Source organism: Macrobrachium rosenbergii, chromosome 51, assembly GCF_040412425.1.
Source record: "Macrobrachium rosenbergii isolate ZJJX-2024 chromosome 51, ASM4041242v1, whole genome shotgun sequence".
NCBI lineage: Eukaryota > Metazoa > Arthropoda > Malacostraca > Decapoda > Palaemonidae > Macrobrachium > Macrobrachium rosenbergii.
In genome coordinates, this window is record NC_089791.1 from 17,949,184 (window position 1) to 17,969,820 (window position 20,637).

Here is a 20,637-nt window from a genome sequence, read left to right on the forward strand (position 1 = left end):
GAAATCATTTATGTGAGGGATAGGGGTTGTTAGCCTCTCCACCCTGAAGTTGCTGTCCACCACTGTTGATTGATAACCAGGTATTAAATTAACGTGTTAGGTCAACAAAGATAGAGTTGGAACATTAAGGCTTGCTCAAGTATCTTAGCTGCTACTCCCCATGATACTGCACTTGCCTCCCATGCGAGTGGCATTTGTGTAAGTGCCATGAGAGGTAAAGCAAATTGCTGTTAGACCCCATTGACTTAGGGGCTGTTGATCATGAATTCATACCTGGTATTCCAATGATTGACTATGATGGAGTAACTTCGCCTAAATTACAGTGATTACCATACTGAGAATCAAAATGGTAATGCTTTCTGAGCCACCTCTTTTTAAGGAAAAAGGCATATATGGAAGAAACTATATATACATTATATCTTTTAAATTTTTAGTGATTTACCCACAGACAATAAATCCTTTGATAACCAACACCCTTGGATCAAAGGGTTTGCCAGTTATTTGTATTCACCAGTTATGTGAAAGAAAGTCTTCTAAAATGCCCATAACATATATCCTGGAACTCTCATTTTTATCATTTTTTACCAATAAACAATGGCCAGTTTTTCATAGTTTTATTATTAAATGACTTATAACATCTGAAACTGAACATTAGCTGGTGTTGCGCCTAACTCTGATGGTAAGTGTGAAGTTGCTTAAATCCATGCATCATACAGCAAATGATAAACAGACACTCTCTCTCTCTCTCTCTCTCTCTCTCTCTCTCTCTCTCTCTCTCTCTCTCTCTCTCTCTCTCTCTCTCTCTCTCTCAAGAGGATGGCAGTTGGAAAAAATTCCAATTTGCTTGAGAGTTCCAGTTGTAAATACCAGATTCAAAGGGATTTTAGTGTACTCAAATATTCTACCTTCTTTCTTTGCAGACCAAAAGCCTTCAGGTTGAGTCATTTTGAAATGGAAGAAGAATGCTGGTGGGACAAGAAGAAGAGGGAATTTCAGTCCAGTCTGAGAACAGATCTGTGAAAGACTGATTGACATGAGAGAGAGCATTCAGTTTATTTACCATAAACAAAATGCCAATTGGTATGTATATTTTACCCACTTGCTTGATCCTCCTCATTATTCAATGCCACATTGATAATGCCAGAAATACAGTACAGTATTGAGAAAGCAAGTTGTTCATATACAGTATGTAATTCATGTATTTTAGTTCTTATTTTTTTACATTAAATTCCAAGATGTAATATATAATTTTCCTTAGTTATTTATTGCTGAAGGTTGTGTGTTTTTACTGTATTTTTATTGGTATTTAAATCAAGGGCTGAAAAATATCTTAGATATCCTTGTTCTCTGTAGTTTGTCTCCATACCCAGATATTCATACACCTTTATGGTCATATTGATCTCAGATTCATATATGAACTCTCTATCTTGTTTTGGCCTACTGAATTAGAGATGTATGAGTAAACAAACTAATACCATTATTTTAAAAGTACAGCATATAAATTGAGTTTTGAGTACCCAAACTAGTCTTCTGGCACAGGGTGAAACTGCTTCTTAGGGAAGGAAGTACTGTCTAGATATGCCCATGTTGAGGACAAAAATATATCAACATCATACTGAATGACATTATGAACCATCAGCCAAAAGTCTCATTAATGGACCCCAAGTTTTTTATGGATGACTAATAAACTTTCTCATAACCAGCAGTTGAACCACTTGGCTGACCCTAATACTGTACAGTAATTCATTATCATATGGTTTGCAATTGACGCAAAGATCTGTAACAGAGAAAGGTTTCCTCAAGGAAAGATGCCTGGGCCTCTTGGGACTTGTTTGATTTCATTTGCTTGTTTGAGACCCCAGGACCTTTGTGTGTGTGGGAATTACAGTTGTTGTCCCTTTTTTTGACATTTGCATAACTACCAAATGCTGAATAGTGAAGCAAGGTTAACAAAGGAGACATTACCCACTAGGCTAATTTTTTGTCACACTTGTTTGTAACATTTCTCCTTTTGAGCTGTTTTGCTAAGGTCATGTACTAGAAATAAAAACCCTCAGCCTTTTTAGCCAGTTTACCGGAAGATAGTTGCTTAGCCTTGAAAGTAGATAGATTTTGAATGATACCAGCTTTGCAAAATACAGGCCAAAACTCTCATGAGAAGCTCTGCTAATATGCTTATGACCAGGTGCGGTTTTCATCAGGAACCAGGAACTTTTATGTTTCTCTGGTTGCCAAAGAGACAGGCCAAGTAGACATTGCAGAGAGGTTAACTGTTTTATGGTATCTTGTTGCAAGTAGGAATTCCAAGGCCTCTACAAGCTTCATTGTAAACACAAGAAAAGAAGGGAAGTTTAACCTTTAAGGGATGGGCTAATTATGTATCATGCAACCCCCACAGGCAAACTTTTAAGATTTGGCCAATGTAAGAAAAACATCAATGGCAAGAAGTAGAAGACATGCAAATGCACATGGTGTAAGAAAAATTTAAAAAATTTTTCCTTCCACGGGAAGTTGAAAGTGACTATTTGCAACCCTTTGTGGGCCTCTTTCACAAAACTTAAATTTTACCAAGTTATACGTGTTTTTTCTAATAATTTATTTGATTTTATTTTGTAAAATTATAATTACAGCTCTCACAATATCATAACATAAGAAATAAAATCAGTAACAAATTCTGAGTATATTTGTTGTAAAATATTTACGTAAATTTTCTGATATCGGGAAATGCATTAACTTTTTTGGGATTTATAAATTTTTTTTTTTTTTTAATATTTCTTTGCAAAATTACAATTATAACTGACATCATATCGTAAAGGATAAGAACTAAAACCAACAGCAATCTCTGGGTATATTTATGAGCAAATAAATAAAAAGATGTCATGGGAGAGAAAGGAGCAAGACATTCCCCCTTCAAGGGCAAGAACACAAAATTCCATGAGACCCAGGGCTGAGCTGAGCGAATACTTTAGTTGCCACAATTCATTTATAGACCATTGAAGCATTGGAACTCTTTCCCTTTCGATACAGCCAAATCATATGGTGCATAATAATTAATACTCAGAAGGGCTCCGTCCACCACCTAAAACCTGTTTTAGATCCTCTATTGAGGGGATCTGTCCATTAAGGGGTTAACTTCGTGACTTTCCCTCCCTCATTTATGCCATTCAGACTTTATTTTTCCTTACTGAAATGCTTGAGGTTCTAGAATATCTATGGTGATGGGCCAAGCTGCAAGAACTCTCTAGTCTCTCCATTATTGTCATTTCTGATAATTTTCTGTTTTTGTCCAGAAATATAGTTTTGCATCTTTGGGAAAGTGACTCTAATTTATAAACTTGAATCTAGTTACACCCACCTACCTTGGCTAGCAACATTCATTTAGAAAACAATGCCTTATGGAAGTAATTTTGATTGGTCATACTTAAGGATACTGGAAGAATACTTTGCAAGACCTGGCAGAAAGTTTTACGTGAAAGCACTTGCATGGCTTGGAAGGAACAATAATTCAGCACTCAAATATGTTACATGACTGCCCAGTTTCAGCCATTACATGACTGCCTCAATTCAGCCAACTCTGTCAGATATTCTCTTATGCTAATGTATATTACCCCAGAATTTTTGTGTAATTTTGTTTTGTTGTGAAGAAATTGACCCCATGATGATTTTTGTACATTGTTGTGAAGAAACACTGACCCCATGATGGTAATATTAAATAAATTACACAAGTCTAACTACTCCGTCGATATTATTTGTAGAAAAATTATGCAGAAAAAAAGGGTGTACAGTTTGTAAGTTTGCAATGTCAGTCTTCAGTTTCATATTAATTCTTTCAAGGTAAACAACTCAAAAAGAGTCTAATAGATATTAGTATTTTACCATTTTAATAGCAAAAAGTTTTTACTTTTTTTACTCTAATTAAGGTTAGGGCACAAAGTTTTTATGTAGGACAGGACACACTTCTAGTATCTGCTGTCGTTCTTCATCTGCCCATTTTTATGTAAATTTTATTTGCAATAAAATTTAAGCATTGTCAGGGTTTTGTACAACTTGAGTTTGAGTTATTTCCAGCAGATATTAAACACTTATTACCAACTTACTTAGAATAAGATTTATTGATACTTGTGGCTGTTATTGTCTGTTCTGTAGGTCAACAAAGATAAATTACATTTTGAATGTCAGAAAATTGATTGGGGCAGCAGGATAAGGCCCAGCAGGAATGCTGAAAAATAAAGAGAAAGGGCATAAGTCAAGATATGGACAAGAATACTTTTAGGCTGAACACACAAGAGAGTGAAGAGAGCCCTTTACACAGCCAACCCTGTAATATTATAATAAGTTGTAGTGCAGCAGTAATATAATTTTGTAGCAAAGCATTCTGCCCTTTCTTTATTATCATGTATATGTGAATTATACTGTATTCAAGTTCTAATACCCAAAACTTTTTCAGACACAATTTGATCAGGTTTGGGACGCTAACAGTGAAAGGACTAGGAAGAATTGGAACTGTCATTGAAATATTTTAATAAAAGTAAGTTCTGAAACCTGTGTAAGTATTGTCATTGACCTTTTTATCCTTTGTGCACTTAACTTATATGAATAATACTGCAAAACTTATATGAATAATACTGCAAATATGTAGTTCACAGCCAATCAGTTACAAAGGGAAAGCCGTTAGATCCAGATACCATATGTGCTATGAGGGTAGTTTATATTGCCAAGTAGTATGGTTATATACTGTAATTATAATGTTAGCTGTTGCCAGCTAATAGATACAGCCTTTAAAGGATTCCCTTGAGTACCTCAGAGATGGATGATTGACTTACCGTTTAGTGACAAGCTTTGAACACCCAGGCTTCAAGCCAGTGTATATTTTGTTATTCACACGAAGGTCTGTAGCTTGACCATACACTTTCTGTTTGTTAAATAGATTTTTAATGTTACATTGTTCTGTTTTATTTATACTAAGCACATCACAGCTTCAAAGAGTGCTTACATTTGTTCAAGATTCTTTATGTTAGAATACTCTACACCTTTTGCCTTCCTGAATAAAATAGATCCATATGTGGACTATAAGTACTGTAGTTGTACTGCAATATGAAACGGTCATTTAGTAGCAATTATTTTTATTAAAGAATAGAAAATAACTGTATAACTGATAACTGACATACTAGAACAGTGAATATTTAATTGAATGTTTCAGGTTTCTGAGTGTTGGAGCCCAGCTGCATCAAAATAACAGAAGCTCTGATGGCTGAAAATTCAAAAGACTTATCATTGTGGTATTCAGAATTTCTCTTTGCCTGATACACTTCTAGTACATATAATTATGTACTCAGGCTTTTCTTGGTATATTAAGTACCTAATACAGTATTGATATCTTGGAACCCTGGTACAATACTGAAGTCATAAACAAGTAAAAGTCTTATATGGGTATTTCTCTATTTTTTAGCATTTTAGAGTTATTTTTGTATACTGTATTTGATATTACTGTAGCCATTAGAACACAAACTGAAGTCATGACTTGTTCTGAAGTTCTTTCAGGAGTTTCAAAAATTTTGCAACAACCATTCCTCTTCAATTAAATGTTCAGTTGTTCTTGCAGGAATACAAACCATCACCTTTTATGTTGGAGTATTCCTCAGTGCAAGCTGGAATCAGTCGTTGAAATTGGTAACAAGGTAGTTAATTGGTGGAAGGTTGGTGGATTGGAAGAAACCCCCCAGCATACCTGCTGTCACTGAGCACTTTTTCTTTGGCCGTCATCAAGTGGCAACATCTTGCTGCACTCTTGCTGACTGCAAAATTGAAACTTTTTTTTGTCTATATTTATGATTACTTTTTGTGGAACATGGATGCACCCCAAAAGAGTGAACAGTGAAGGTGTGAAGAATGTTTTTGAGTGTGTGATTGCTTCATGTCCTCCATCTGTAGGGGTAGGACCTGCAGCCTTAATCTCCCTAATCTTCCTGTGACTTCTTAGACAAGAGGACTACCCCAAACATACTTCCATACTTCTACTGAGGAGCAAAAACCATAGTCAGCACAGCCATCTTGTTTGGCACATGGACAGCTTGATTCATGCACAACAGGTCGCCATTGTACGATACCTGCAGGTATTATGACGATCTGCTCACAAGTGATCATGCAGCGCCTTGGTGGGTTCTGGGTTCCCCGAGCCCCCAGCGTGTGCATGCAGGATAGTACTCATGCTTGCTCACTGTGGCTGCTTCTAGTTCAGCTTTGCTAATAATATGGAGGATATGGTTAAGAACCTTGTTCCTTTTATGGGTCATTGTGAGTTTGTGGCTCATCGGTTGGTACCATCAGAACTGATCATGCACCAGGTTCCCACAGGTGATTATGGGCAGGCTGGCATGTTACTCTCTCATGGTTGATGGTCCTTTTAATGCTTTTGGGGATCTGGTAGGACCAGAAAATCTTGCACCATCAGAACCCCAGGTGGAGTAGGAACAACACCTCTGAGAAATCATTGAGTGTATCTGTGAGCACAGTGATTTAAGGGAAGCAATCCTAGCACCGTATCTAAGCACACTCTTGTTGGTTGAGCTCACCCTTCGATGCACTTCTGAAGGGAGACAGTTGTTCAGGTTGCCATAGTCATATCTAGCCTGGGGTGTTTTGGACTAGGTGAAGGACCCAATCACTGGATCAGAAGGTTCTGTGTTTAGCAGATCAAGCAAACTCCTTCCCCCATAATTGACACACCAGAGAAGATTCTTTACCAGAGAATGCAGAGTACTCCCCTGCAGTTGGACTCTTCAGTCTGTGGATTAACAAAGATCCCTTAAAGAAACTGACAGGAAGGTATGGCCTTCTCATCAGCAGAGTCGGGATCCATGGATTCAGTCAGCATGGCCTCCCTCCAGACAGCATCCTGACTCAACTTTTGGTCAAACATGCTTGCTGACTTTGCTGATACTGGTGTTTAACCTGAGGATGAGAATGAAAAGTTCAGGAGGTTTCTGGTGTCAGGAGGAAAGCTGCTAACTTTCCTCTTGCATCAAAGTACAAACTATGGGCCAACCTTGTCTTTTGAAGACTTAACATGGTATTTTCTCTCTTTTGAGACAAGTTTTGACTGGGAGTAGTCTTTTGCTAAGGGAGAATCGATTCTTACTCTTTCCAAATGGTAAGGCAAAGATGGTGGTGGAGAAGAGTTGTACCAAGAGCAAGGACTGTTATCCATAGTGTGGTCTCCTTCAAACCTTCTTTTGGAAAGGTGAAGGGGATGTTGGAGAAGAGCATGCTTAAAGTCATAGATGACCAATCTTAGGGTTGTACAGTCACTTTTTCTGGTTGGGAAAGGCAACTGGCAGTTGGAGACAGGTCACTGATCTCTCTCCATTGAATGAGTTTGTCTTTCAAACTCTGTTCAAGGTAGAAACATTATGGTCCATGTTGGAATCCATCAGAGGGCAACTTCTTGCTCTCTCTGGAGCATAAGGATGATTACTATACTGTACTGTCAAGTACTCATCCATCTCTCGTACAGGAAGTACTTCTACTTTGTATGCAATATAACTGTTTACCAGTTCAAGGTTCTGTACTTCAGATTAGTGATAGCCCGTCAGGTGTTCACATGAGTGTTCACTTCTGCTTGGTATAAGCTTGCTACATTACCTGGACTATTTTCTAATTCTGGTGTCCCTGAAGGGCACAGTTGCCGTACTTCTTCAGGTACAAAGGGTATTGTGTAAACTCTGGCATGTTGGTGGTTCCTTTTTATTACCCAAAAATGTAGTACAGTAAACCCCCTGTATTTGCATTCTCACGATTCGCGGACTCATGTATTCGCGGATTTCTCTGTGGAACATATCTACCCATTATTCTCGGAAAATTCGCCCATTCACGGTATTTTTCACTGAGAAAGATTCACTAATTACTGTATTTTCATATAATTTTCATGACTGAATGCACTTTTTGTGATAAAGCTATTAAAATACTCAGGTATAAGCATTTGTAGAGGGTTTTTCTTGTGTTTAAACTATCAAAATAGGCAGCTGTAAGTGTTTTTAGAGGGGTTTTAAGTATTCGCAGATTTTAGCTATTCACAAGCGGGTGTGGTACACATCCCCGCGGGGTTTACTGGGGGAAATTACTGTAGTAATGCAGAAACTGAAATCTCCAGTCAGCAATACTTTTTTATCACATTTCACAATGTCATCAGAATATTTGTAAGCACTTCAAGGTTTCCAATGCACTCTGGCTTTATTCTTTTGTATTCCTATACTATCTTCATTATTACTGTATAAGATAAACTTACATTTTTCACAAAATTTCAGTAAGAAATCACTTAACCAGTAATATTTTTCATATCAATATTTATCTTTTCCCAGTGTCCTACACAGTTACTCCAGAATAGAGATTGCCACCTTTTATTTTGTCACAACCTGGGGATTGTGATGAACTGGGAGAAGCCGGATCTCATGCCTAAGCAGCAGGCAAAGAATCTAGGCATGTTTATCGACACAGCAGCAAGAGTTTTTTCTTCACACCACCATATCAGTGGACTCGGCGAAGTTTTAGTTCAGTTCCAGTCATGACAGGAACAACCAGCTCAGCTTTATCAGGTAATCCTTGGTCACATTTCATGTCTGGAGAAACTTGTCCAACATGGGTGACTCCACTTGTGTTTGCTTTAGTTGCCACTGGCGCAGCATTGGTCAGCCTGAAGCAGTCCTCCTCCCAATTTGTTCCCTGAGTGGGACAGCCATAGAGAGCCTTGTATGGTGGTTGGGTGACTTGATCCTCCTTACAGGAGTTCCCTAGAATTCTCCACTACAAAGATGCTTCTGTTCTCAGATGCATTGAAAGAAGGGTGGGGCTTCAGGTGTATGGACGGAGGACGAACCTCACCTGCATATGTTTTTTGAAATGCAAGTAGCGCTGCAAGCCCTGCAAGCTTTCCAAGAGCCTGTGATTGATCACTCCATAGTGCTGATGAGCAACAGCATGGCTGTAGTGGTACACATCAACAAGCAGGGAGATGGTCTCTCTTCATCTCTGTCAGTTGGCAAGGCAGATCCACAAGTGGGCAGTTTGCCATGCCATCAAGCTGTCTGCCTGGTACATTTCAGGTAGAAGGAATGCTTTTGGCAGACCAGTCCAGGCACCAGGGGCAAGCAGTAGGGATACCATGGTCCTTACACCCTCCTGCTGTAGAAGGGCTGATATTCTGCTCTCACAGCTTCCTGTATTTTGCTGCTCGACGCCAGATCCATGGGAGGCCAAGGAAGCAACCCCCATAACAATCTGGATGTTAATGCCATAACTCTGTCAGACTAATCTGCCTAGTGATCAAACAAGTGATCACACAGGCTTAGAATAACCCTTGTATTTCCTTGTTGGCCCCATACTGATTTTTCAAGATTTTCTGGCTCTAATGGTTGAGGCACTCAGTCTCTCCTGTGACCCACTCTCCTTCATCAGTCACACATTCAGAGGCATCTTCAGTCAGTGCAAATCCTCCAGCAGTATGTTTAAAGGGTATCCAATAGCTCCAACAGGAAATGTTTCTCTGAGGACTATCAGATGTTTGGGTTCCTCCAAAGATCCCCATCTAAACTATCTTTTTGCTAGTCGTAGCCTTGATGAAATATACAGGCAGTCCCCAGGATATGATGGGTCCGGCTTACGACGTTCCAAGGTTACGACGCTTTTCAAATATATTCATCAGAAATTATTTCCCGGTTTACAACGCATGTTCCAGGGTTACAATGGGTCGTACGCCGATCTGACGGAAGAAATATGGCTCCAAAACGGCAGAATAATCAAAATTTGGAGATTTTTTTTATGAAAAGCTGAATAAAAATGCAGTTTACATTGCTTTCAATGCACCCAGAGCATTGAAAGTAAGGTTTTCTTAGGATTTTTTATGATTTTCGGCTTATGACGCGGCGTAGGAATGGAACTGCTGTCATAAACTAGGGACTGCCTTTATTGGTAAATTGCTTAGCTTTTGTCTTCTTTCCTGGCAATTGGATGGTTAAGAATCCCTTACTATCATGACCTTGAACATTTCATTTCCAGGTGGAGATTAAACTTATCACCCGGTTGAGAGAATATCTGCCACCTAAGGAGTGAATCTCCTAAGTCTCCTACATAAAAGATGATGGGTTTGTATTTGTGTAAGAAGAAATTAAAAATTTTAAAGTAACTTGTATTTTTCTGGGTATAGAAACCAGACCATTTTATCATAATCCCACTTCAACCACCATGTTTAGTCTGGTACTGAAGGAAAGAGTGCTAGGTAACAGCTGGTGAGTAGAGGTTTTCTCCCACTCACATACTAGTTAACTATACCATGTTACAAACTTTCAGTGACCAAATCCAGCTCGTGCTGAGGAATACTGTAACCTAATTAAAAGGGTCTTGTTTGTATACTTAGGAAAATACAAATGACTGTACTGGAACAATTTCTGATTTCTGTTTCTTGTAGCTAAACTAGACTAAAAAGTTTGTTCTAGAACTTTTGTATAAGGTATTCTATTAAAGTATCTGTTAATGCCTTGGTCACTTTGAAAAGTACATCATAGATTATGTCATGACATAGTTTCCATTTGTTGCTTTGCTAACTTTGTAAGTTTGTATCTTTTCTGAAACTGATGTTGATTGTAGTGTTTTTCTAAAAGTAATTAAAATCTTTGAAACTATGGAGTAGATTGTGTTGAAACCTAGGACTAGACATTTTCTATCCTAGAAACACAAGTTAAATTACTGTACTGTACAGTGAATTTCTAGACTGTAATATTCTATTGCTGTTATTATTATACATGACTGTGATAAGGAAATAAGTAAATATACAGTATTTACCTTTCATATGGTTATCTATATTGATCTTGAATTTAAGTGTAATACCTAGTGTTAATTCAAGCTTGCTCAAATGACAAATGTTGACCATAACTGTCACAGAAATGCATCATATAGAACCAATCATTTAACCCCTATATCATCTTTAGCTCATCTCTTGCTTTCCTTTACTGTACTTCATTTTTATTTTATGATAGACTGAAGAGAGTCATTCCTTGAGAATTTTTTTAGTTTAGACATTTTTTCTCTTTTATAATTGAGGTTTCATAGTCAAGACTACTGTAGTGCTCGTAAAGTTTTGTATAACACTTTTTTACTGTTTTGACAAAGTGTAGATTACTACTTGTGAACAATTTATAATGTAATTTACTAAACCAGTGAGGCATGAAAATTTTGGTTTTTTATAATATTCTCCCCTCAAACAAGATCATGATTTTGGGATGGTTTACCTGTCTGTGTGTCAGCAAAATTGCATGTAAATTAATTGAAAAATTTTCATGGAGCTTATTTCAGGTATTGATGAAGATTTGATGAATTTTATCTTGAAAGCAACACAATTGCTTCTTTGCTATCCATCATCGGGGGGATATACCCAAAGAGTGTTTCCATTTTCCACCACATAGGCTATTTTTTGTATCTTTTAACGAAGATTTGATAATTTGTTACGATGCCATTCATTTATTGATTTTTAATTACTATGGAGACACAAAGTCTGGAGTCCCTGCAAGAGGGAAGGGCCAATAAGTGTAATATTTGTTCCCTAAATTTTACCTGTCGTTCCATCAGAAGTGTGCTAATTTTTTTTTCTTTACTTGCTCCATTTCTTTTAAGCTAGCCTGTTTTACAGCTTTCCAGGGTCATTCATCATAAACTATACTCATAGAAAGTCCTAGCTATGGGCCATCAGTCTGCTTACCAGCCGATCAATTTAATCTATGAGGAGTTTTATCCTTAGGTTCCTTTCCTATGCTGTTTGTGCAGTAAAGTCCCACTGGGGCTGTGGGTCATCAGTCTGCTTAAAGCCAATCTAATTTAAATAGGAACACTTGCAGCAACCATGCCAGATATCCAGCAACAATGTTATCAGTGACTTTTCTATGTAGAGAAGACTTACAGTTTCCCTATGGGCCATGTTCTGAGCAAAATGAACCCCTACATATTACCAAAACCTTCCTTTTTCCTCAGTGGCTTTCCAGGACACTACCACACAAACCTAAAAAGTCTCTCCCCTAGTAGGAAAGTTCTATATCCTAGGGCAGTGTTTGGGTAACGCACCTGAGACCTCATAAGAATATCAAGGCAACTGGATACACATTCAAATAAATTACAGATGGAACCACAGACTTAAAAAAACAAAACACGCATTATTATGAACTTACTTATTCCAGTATTCCTAAAGTATTTAGTCAATTGTACAGCCTATTAGTGTCCTGTGCAACAATCCAGTATCTGTGGAATGTGCAATAAGCAGGCCGGCATTTCTTCTTCAGTTGAGCGTAGTCTCTCTCACTTCTTAGTTTTGATGTTATTTAGGTTGAGAAGCCTCGTTCAGTAACAGAAGTGGTAAAGCTTTTTAGCTAATGTGTTCCTCTTGTATAGAAGTTCAAAATGCATCAATGGGTACTGTCGAATGTGTTTTCTAAAATGAACCCCTTCTTCTTCACAGTCCAATATTAGAAGGAACAAAACCTTCCAATTTTTCTGTGCTCAGTGATGGAAATAATGGTCGATGTTTCCATCGGCGCTGTCAGATGGGTGACCACGATAGGAACCATTTCTTTAAGGTAACCAACTAAAAAGTGAGAATATTTTCGTTTCTACCCATGCTACTGTTTGTATTGTTTAAATGAGTAAATATTTCCGTTAAATATTCCAGTTTAGACAGCCAAAATTGTTTCATCCACAGAATTTTCCCTGCTTTTCTCGGTCAAAAAAGTATTCACTTTGTGTAATTCGTGAACACGAATTAACACTTGACCTTCCAACAGCCACTATGCATTAGTAATCTGCTATGCTGGGATATATAATTAACTATTTCAAGACCTTGTAACACTGATTTTAAATCTTCTTGTTTTTTGAAACGAACTTTTTATGTAAAAAGCAATGGCTGTCAGTGCAAATGCCGACATTCTTCAATTCATTTCTTTCAGGTAGCTGGTTCAAAAATATCTTGACCTCTAGCAGTTGCTGACAATCCTTTGCAACACAAAAACTGACTGAATTTTTTACCATCAACAAACGAACAATGCAAGCGAGTAACTATAAACTGTTGCTGATATCAGTGGACTCATCAACGAATGCAACAATAGAATCCTTCATTTTCTGACCATTTTTTCAGTATTTTGAGATAAATGTAAAATCCTCATATATTATATCATTCGATGATCAAAGGAAAGTCACAAAAAAGTCACAGGAAAAAAGCCACATTAATCTTTCTTAAAACAATTTTAATCCGGGTATTTTCCAGTGTGCCGTGACAAGATTTCACTTTAATACAAAACCTAGAGAATCACTGTCCTAAGGTGTTTCAAACAAGAAAAGTGCCTTCCTTCAAGCCACTAGACTTTGTGTGGACCTTACTGATTCTTTAGCTTTTTCCATTTCTTTTTTTAGGTTTCAAAGGTGTAGTATGAATTGCAAAACTAACTTCTTGCCTAAGAACTGTCCTCATCTGAAAACTTGTAAACGTGATAAAACTTAAGGCTTCTAATGGATGTGACAATACAAAACCTAGAGTTCCTTTTCAAAAACCTACTGATATCCTTAGTTTTCCATTGCTGAAACATTACTGATTGGACAAGAGTGCCTTTTTACTTTTTTTAGTGCATTCAAAACAGATTATACAGTGTACCAAAGTGCTAAGGAAAGTGACTCATTTGCTTCAGGCTATTTCTGTCATATCACAGTTGTCAAGTAATCCTGAACTAACATCCATCATCACGCACATTAAGGTTTTATATTAATTTTCCCTTCATGTGGTCAAGGATAAAATGGTTCTCTCCATTCTCCTCTGTCTGGTTCCCTTTCTGCCTGAATTCCCATGTAGTTCAGGCATTCTTCTATACTCTTTTTTCATGATTTTCTGAGCTTTCCTACTGGTCTTTGTGCTATCTCAGAATAACTGGTAATTTCCCCTTCCCATACAGTGCCCAGACGATCTTGGTCATTGAGATCTCCATGTATTCCTGCTTATGGGCACATCTCATGGCAGTATCTCATTTCTGTTGTGGTCTTGTCAATTCACTCTCACCATGAATCTGGGTATTTTTTTGTCAAACCTTCAAACTTTCCCATTCATTTGCAAGAGGCCATGTCTCCACTGTAAATTCTTTGCTCTGTTATAGTTCTCTCCATTACAAAAACCAATGGCCTTTTTATTTATTTTTTAGGCATTTTTATAGATTAATAGAATAACCAAAGTTTATATAATTGCCATTGTCAGTCAGTGTACTTGGAGAAAAAGAAAAGAAGTGTCAGTCACAATTTTTTTTTTTCATACGAAAGCTTTGTTAATTATTTTATTATTTAAAGTAGTTTCAGTGGTCAGATAAACCACCTAAAAATAATTCTGTAAAGTAGTTTAATAAGACCACTGAGCCCAGTTGCTAGCCTCTTGTAGGGCCTGCCTGAAATATTTGTTCTTAAATGAAAATTGAGATTTGAAGATGGTTAAGGTGTAGAATTTAGGAAGTTAAATGAAAAAAGACCATAGGGAACCTAAAATTCTTGCATAGAATTCTAGGTGTACTGCTCCATAAAATTGATAAATTTAATGAAGGTCAGTGTTTAAAAAAAAAGTATTTTTTAGAAAATGGTGCCCTTATAATCCTGAAATTTTGAGATAATGAGTCCAGTGTAAACTTGGCTTGTCTTTTCCATGCTGATAACTGACAAAATTTTTGCAGAATATTAAATGAAGAAATTTAAATTTTTAAAATTCATACTTTGTAAGTCAAGTATTACAGGTGATGCGCTAAATAAAAAAGAACTTCTGTGATGCACTTAGATAAATACAGATACTGATACTGTATAAATCCAATTTGAAATTGTAATAGAAGAGGCAATACTTTGAAAAACAGTTGATGAATGCTTTATGTTATATAGAATGCAGTTACTGAAGTTATGCTCTCACTTTTATGTTTGATGAACAGGCCTAATCAGATTACTAGTTGGAGCCTTCTATATGTATGGTATGAAGTAAAAATGAGACGGTTACATAATTTGTTGAAATACAAACTGTGTCATATTGTGAGCACCAATTTAAGCTTTGAATGTTATATTAAGACAGACACAAGTCACTAATTTCATTGTAAAATGCTCAATCAATTTTGTGGCTTGTTGTGGAAAGTTATTTGACAGTATAATGTATGGAAGAAAATCACAGGTAATTATATTTTCTGTAAATGCAAGATCAGTCGTAATGATATTTTTTTATTGCCCCTCTGTACAGTACATAGACAGAGACCTTCTTGTAGTACAATAAAATGTATAGTGGTATAGTACTTGAGTATGATCAAGAGTAGTTTTTATAGTAATATGTTGTTCATGAAAAAATTTTCATGAATATGTAAATTTGATTTTTTTGGTTTTGGGAATAACATATTGCTAAGGTAACCATTTCTTCAGCTCCCAAAACTAACTGTAATTAAGATCTTATTTGTTTCATGTTTTATTATTTATGTTATGAGTCATTCCAGTCTACAAGGTTTTGTATTAATTTCTCAAGACATTTCATATGAAGAAAAGTATCTTTGGGACAAACCTTTTTCCATGATGTCTTTTTTTTTTTTTTTTTTTTTTTTTTTTTACCTAACTTGTAGACCTTTCACTGGCATTGTTATACATGTATGTAAAAAGCGATTGCCTTTATTTTACCCAAGGTGAGAGGCAGTGGGAAACTCAGTGAGAAATAGATATGAAAGGAAAACCCTAGTGAGTTTACCATCTGTAATCTAAGGTAACATGGACCTAAGATATGCCAACAATTTAGTGGAGCAGGACATTTTGCTGCCTTAAGCAGTAAATGTTTTATGTAAAAGAACAATAAAATAATAAGATATTGGGTTGAAATTTCCATTATTTTAGCACACTAGAAATAATGTGAGAAAGTAGAAGTGCTTAATGCAAGAAAGCATAATATGGTATTTAGAAATAAAGTAAAGGGGCATTGTTCCATGATGTGTGGAGATTTGTATGACATCAATAAGTTTGTAGTAGTTGAATTTTATGTTCAGTTTGCAATGGCTTGTCTTATGATTCCATACTAGGCATATCACGCAGAATAACCACCCATACAGTATTTGATGTGTACTCTTCAGTAAAAGTCAGATTACAGCTCCAGTCATTATAATTTGAAGTTGCTGTCATATACTGAAATGTACAATCCTTTGGCATAGGTGAAAAACAAAAATCTGATAACTAAAACAGAATCCAGAGTGTTCCTTTCATGAAAATTATCAGTAACACAACCTTTGATCAGATTTTCCTTTCTGATATTAGAAAATATAATCGACTAATTAAAAACTACTTTGTAAGAGCATTATGGACAGTTATCAGGTTCATATAAGTAAGATACTATTTTATAAGAACACTGGCTATAGAACATTGTGCTTGCACCAGAATGTGCTTGCAACAGAAAGTCCATGGTTCAGCTCTGAATTGTCACACAAACTGATTAATCTGTGAATGAATGTGTACCATGGTCTGTTGGGTGTTGGAAAAAATAGCTATGGGGCTATAGCAGTCTCATCCAAAGAACCATTTAAGGACTGGGAGGCTAATACCTCATGTCATTCCTGTTTTGGGGAATCTATCATTTTAGGTACTCTACGAAACTAAAAGGAAGAATAGTGTGATGTATGTAATATTTAGATGAAGATTTGATTATGAATGACAGGAAAAGGAAATTTGGGAAAAAAATCTTGACTATTTTCAGTAAAATCTCGACAGGTTTAAATAAAAGAATGTCAAATTTCTATGTTTAAATTTAAGTACTCTGTGACACAGAAAGGAAGATTAGTGTTGTTTATGTACTGTATCGGGAAAGGTAGTTGGAGAAAAAAATCTCAAGAGAATTATCTGGCAAATTTCCACAGGTCTACAAATGGAAAATATGTCAAATTTTTCAGTGTTTCAGTTTTGGTTCTCTATGACACAAAACTGAAAATTACATATATTTTTACACTGGGAATGCAGATTAATTCTTAGAATAAAATGAAAGCAAAAATCAAATATCAAATCTTAAAATGTTTCAATTTCAGTTCTCTATGACCCAGATATGAAGATTTGTGTTACTAATGCACTTTTAGAATGAAAGCTGTGGTTATAAAATCAAATAAATAAAAATTGGAGGGAATCAAATTTTATCAATTTTCAGTGAGACTTCTGCAGGTTAGCAAATAAAAAATGTCAAATTTTCCTATGTATAATTTTTAGTATTCTGTGACCCAGAAAGCCCTGCAAGGGGTAGTGCCATCAAGCCACCTCATGTGGTGCACTGTAGGCCATTACTTAAGGCTCTCTGCAGCTTCCCTTCAACCCCTAGCTCTAACCTTTTTCATTCCTATTACTGTACCTCCATTCATAATCTTTGTTCTTATTTTCCACTTCTCCTAACAATTGATTCATAGTGCAACTGCGAGGTTTTCCTCCTGTTACACCTTTTAAACCTTTTATACTGTCAATTTCAGTTTCAGTGCTGAATGACCTAATAGACCCCAGCGCTTGGCCTCTGGCCGAAATTCTATATTTTGTTCTGTTGTATGACCCAGAAAGGAAGGTGAGTATTATTTATGTACTGATTGGATGAAGATTTTATTAGAATGACATGAAAGAAAATTAGGGAAAATTTTACCATAGTTTTCAGTCTTTACAAACTAGCCATGGGGGTGCAATCCAGCACTACTCTGTGCCAGTCCAGAGCCTGGGTAAGTGGTGAGGGTTAGTGGCGGGAAAGTCATCTGGCCATAAAATTTCCATTACTGAAACCATGTATAGTAGCTAGGAACAGTTAAGATCACAAAGTCAGGGCAACTTGAAGGGACTCTGCCTGACACCCTCAATAAATGGACAACGGTTACCGTGTCAAGGATGCTTGAGGTTAAAGAAAGAAGTCCAAGTATTGAGAATTGGGACTCTGAACATGGGCAGCATGACCAGCTGAAGTAGGAAAAGACAAAAAGTATGGATGTATGGAGTCACAAGAAGAGGTAGGATCAGAAATGAATTTATTAGAGGAACAGTTAAGGTAGGGGAGGTATTGAAGAAGGCCCAGAAAAGGCTACAGTGGTTTTGGTCATATTAAGTGAATAGAAGATGATCATGTGTGCTGAAAGATTATGAGCATGGAGGTGAAGGGAAGGGAAGAGGAGGAAGGCCAAAGTTCAGATGGAGGATAAAATGGAGATTGACTTGCTGGAGAAACTTTTGAAAAGTCAGAATGCATTGGAGAGAAGAAGATGGAGAAGGCTAATAGGAAACAGCAGCCATATTTAGAAATGGGTAAAAGGTGAAGACGAGAAGTACTGTAGTAGTTTTAAATCCTTACGTTCTCCTAAGTCACCTGTTTGTTCGTACAAAGAAGCAATTAATCCTCTCGCCCATTCTTTTGGAACCTTTTTGTTTTCTTAAACATTTCTTACTCACCCACTAGCTTGCACTTTTTCCTCCCAACTTCAGTATCTTGGTCATAATCTCATCAACTCATGTCTTTCCAGTCACCAGCTTCTTAATTTATTTAATATCCTAACACTCCTTCACAAGCATTCTTCAGTGCTGTATATTCTAACCCCTTCCATTCACCTCTTCTGCATTCAACAGATCCTCAAAAGATACTTTATCACTCAAACATTCCTCTGCATTCAGACGGTATTTCTCCATCTGTATCATGTAAGCAGATCTATTACTTATTAACATATCTACATTTGCTTTCTCAAAGAAAAATCTCTTAAGTCTGTGGTTCCTTTTCTGAAACACCCATTTTTTATTGCTTCCTTTTTCTCTCAATTTCCTCATGGCCATCATTAGCCTTCCTCTTGTAATCCTGCACACAGTCTTCCTTTTTTTAGCTTTCTTTAAAAGAAAACTATTGTACCGGCTTTGTCTGTCCATCTGCACTTTTTCCCGTCCACACACTTTTGTCTGCCCTCAGATCTTAAAAACTACTGAGGCTAGAGGGCTGCAAATTGTTTATGTTGATCATTCACCCTCCAATCATCAAACATACCAAATTGCAGCCCTCTAGCCTCAGTGGTTTTTTTTTTTTATTTAAGGTTAAAGGTAGCCATAATCATGCTTCCAGCAACAACAGGATAGGCCACCACCAGGCTGTGGTTAAAGTTTCATGGGCTGCGGCTCATAAAGCATTATGCCAAGACCACCGACAGATAGATCTATTTTCAGTGGCCCTGATTATATGCTGTAGTGGCTGTACAGAAAACTCAATTGTGCTGAAGAAACTTGGACGCATTCTTGTACTTGTTTCTTGCAATTATACTTTCACCAAAGTCACCCACAACTTTCTCAACACAGTTTTTATTCCTTCATACACCCATTAGAACCTTCAACTTACTTTCCCATTTCTTCTATAACAACATTATCAAACAGATGTCCACAAGACATTCAATTTGTATTTAGTACCAAAACTCCTTATCTGCCCAAGGATCCATTACTTTATCACTTATCTTAATTAAGTCGCCTAACAACCACTCTTTCATGCTCCAGAAAATGCTACCCTTATGGATTTTATCAAGTATTTGTGGGATGAGGTTGCAAAAGCCCCACACTGTGACCCACAGATGTTCATTGAAAAAAATTCACTGAATTGAACAATTTAGTTGACTGGAACAAAACTGCAGAAAGTGATTGTTGGAGAATAATTTGAGTGAAAAGCTCAGCTTTGGGTATTGTGACTTTTAAAGTCAAAGTCTGCTACAGAAGCAATGAGGTAAGAAAGTATTTTGACATTTTGATGACTTCAAATAACTTACTCTGGGGGTCATCTTACTGGCCTTTGTGTTTGTCCACCTCGAATATTTTCATTGTTGTTGGGGGGGCAGGGCCGGAGTCATCAGTGCATCTCGTGCAGTACACTTTAGGCATTATTTGGGTTCTTTGCAGCGCTCCTTTGGCCCCTAGCTGCAACTCCTTTCATTCCTTTTTTCTGTACCTCCACCTCCATTCATGTTATCTTCCTTCCATTTTACTTTCCACCCTCTGCTAACAATTGTTTCATAGTGCAACTGCTGGGTCTTCCATGTTTTACACCATTAAAACAACCTTTACTCTCAATTTCCCTTTCATCGCTGAATAACCTCATAGGTCCTAGTGCTTGGCCTTTGTCCTCAAATTTTTTTTCCAATTCCATCTCGAACATGATGACAAAATTAGTAGTGTTAGTTTTTGATGCGTATCAATTGTTTTTATATATATTTAATACATTACAGTAAAGTCACGAAAGCTATAACAGCTGTGTAGAAAGCAGCATATTCAGATGGATAATATACAGTCATATCAATGCATAAGAGATTAAAATAGTCAATTAGACAAGTTATTTAGATGTTACATTTCAAACACACTTCTGATTTTATTTAGATATGTATATAGTAATAATGATAAAATAGTGAAGACAGGTTTACGAAAATGACTGAACTTTGAAATTTGGTTGAACTCACGGCCTCCGTCAAAGTAACAGTTTTTATCAAAGTTGGTTTGGTGCGAATATAGACAGAGTTCACCTGGTATGGATGTGCTATGTAGAAGTGATGGAGATATGTTAATCAAACCTGTATGAGTTGTTTTCCGAGAACA

General features: G+C 36.8%; 1 protein-coding gene across 3 annotated transcripts in view; it reads left to right on the plus strand.

The window, feature by feature from the left end:
- LOC136833153 (PRELI domain-containing protein 2-like) overlaps positions 1–20,637 on the plus strand; it is a 97,501-nt gene that overhangs the window by 17,360 nt on the left and 59,504 nt on the right. The gene's annotated exons all lie outside the window — the stretch shown is intronic.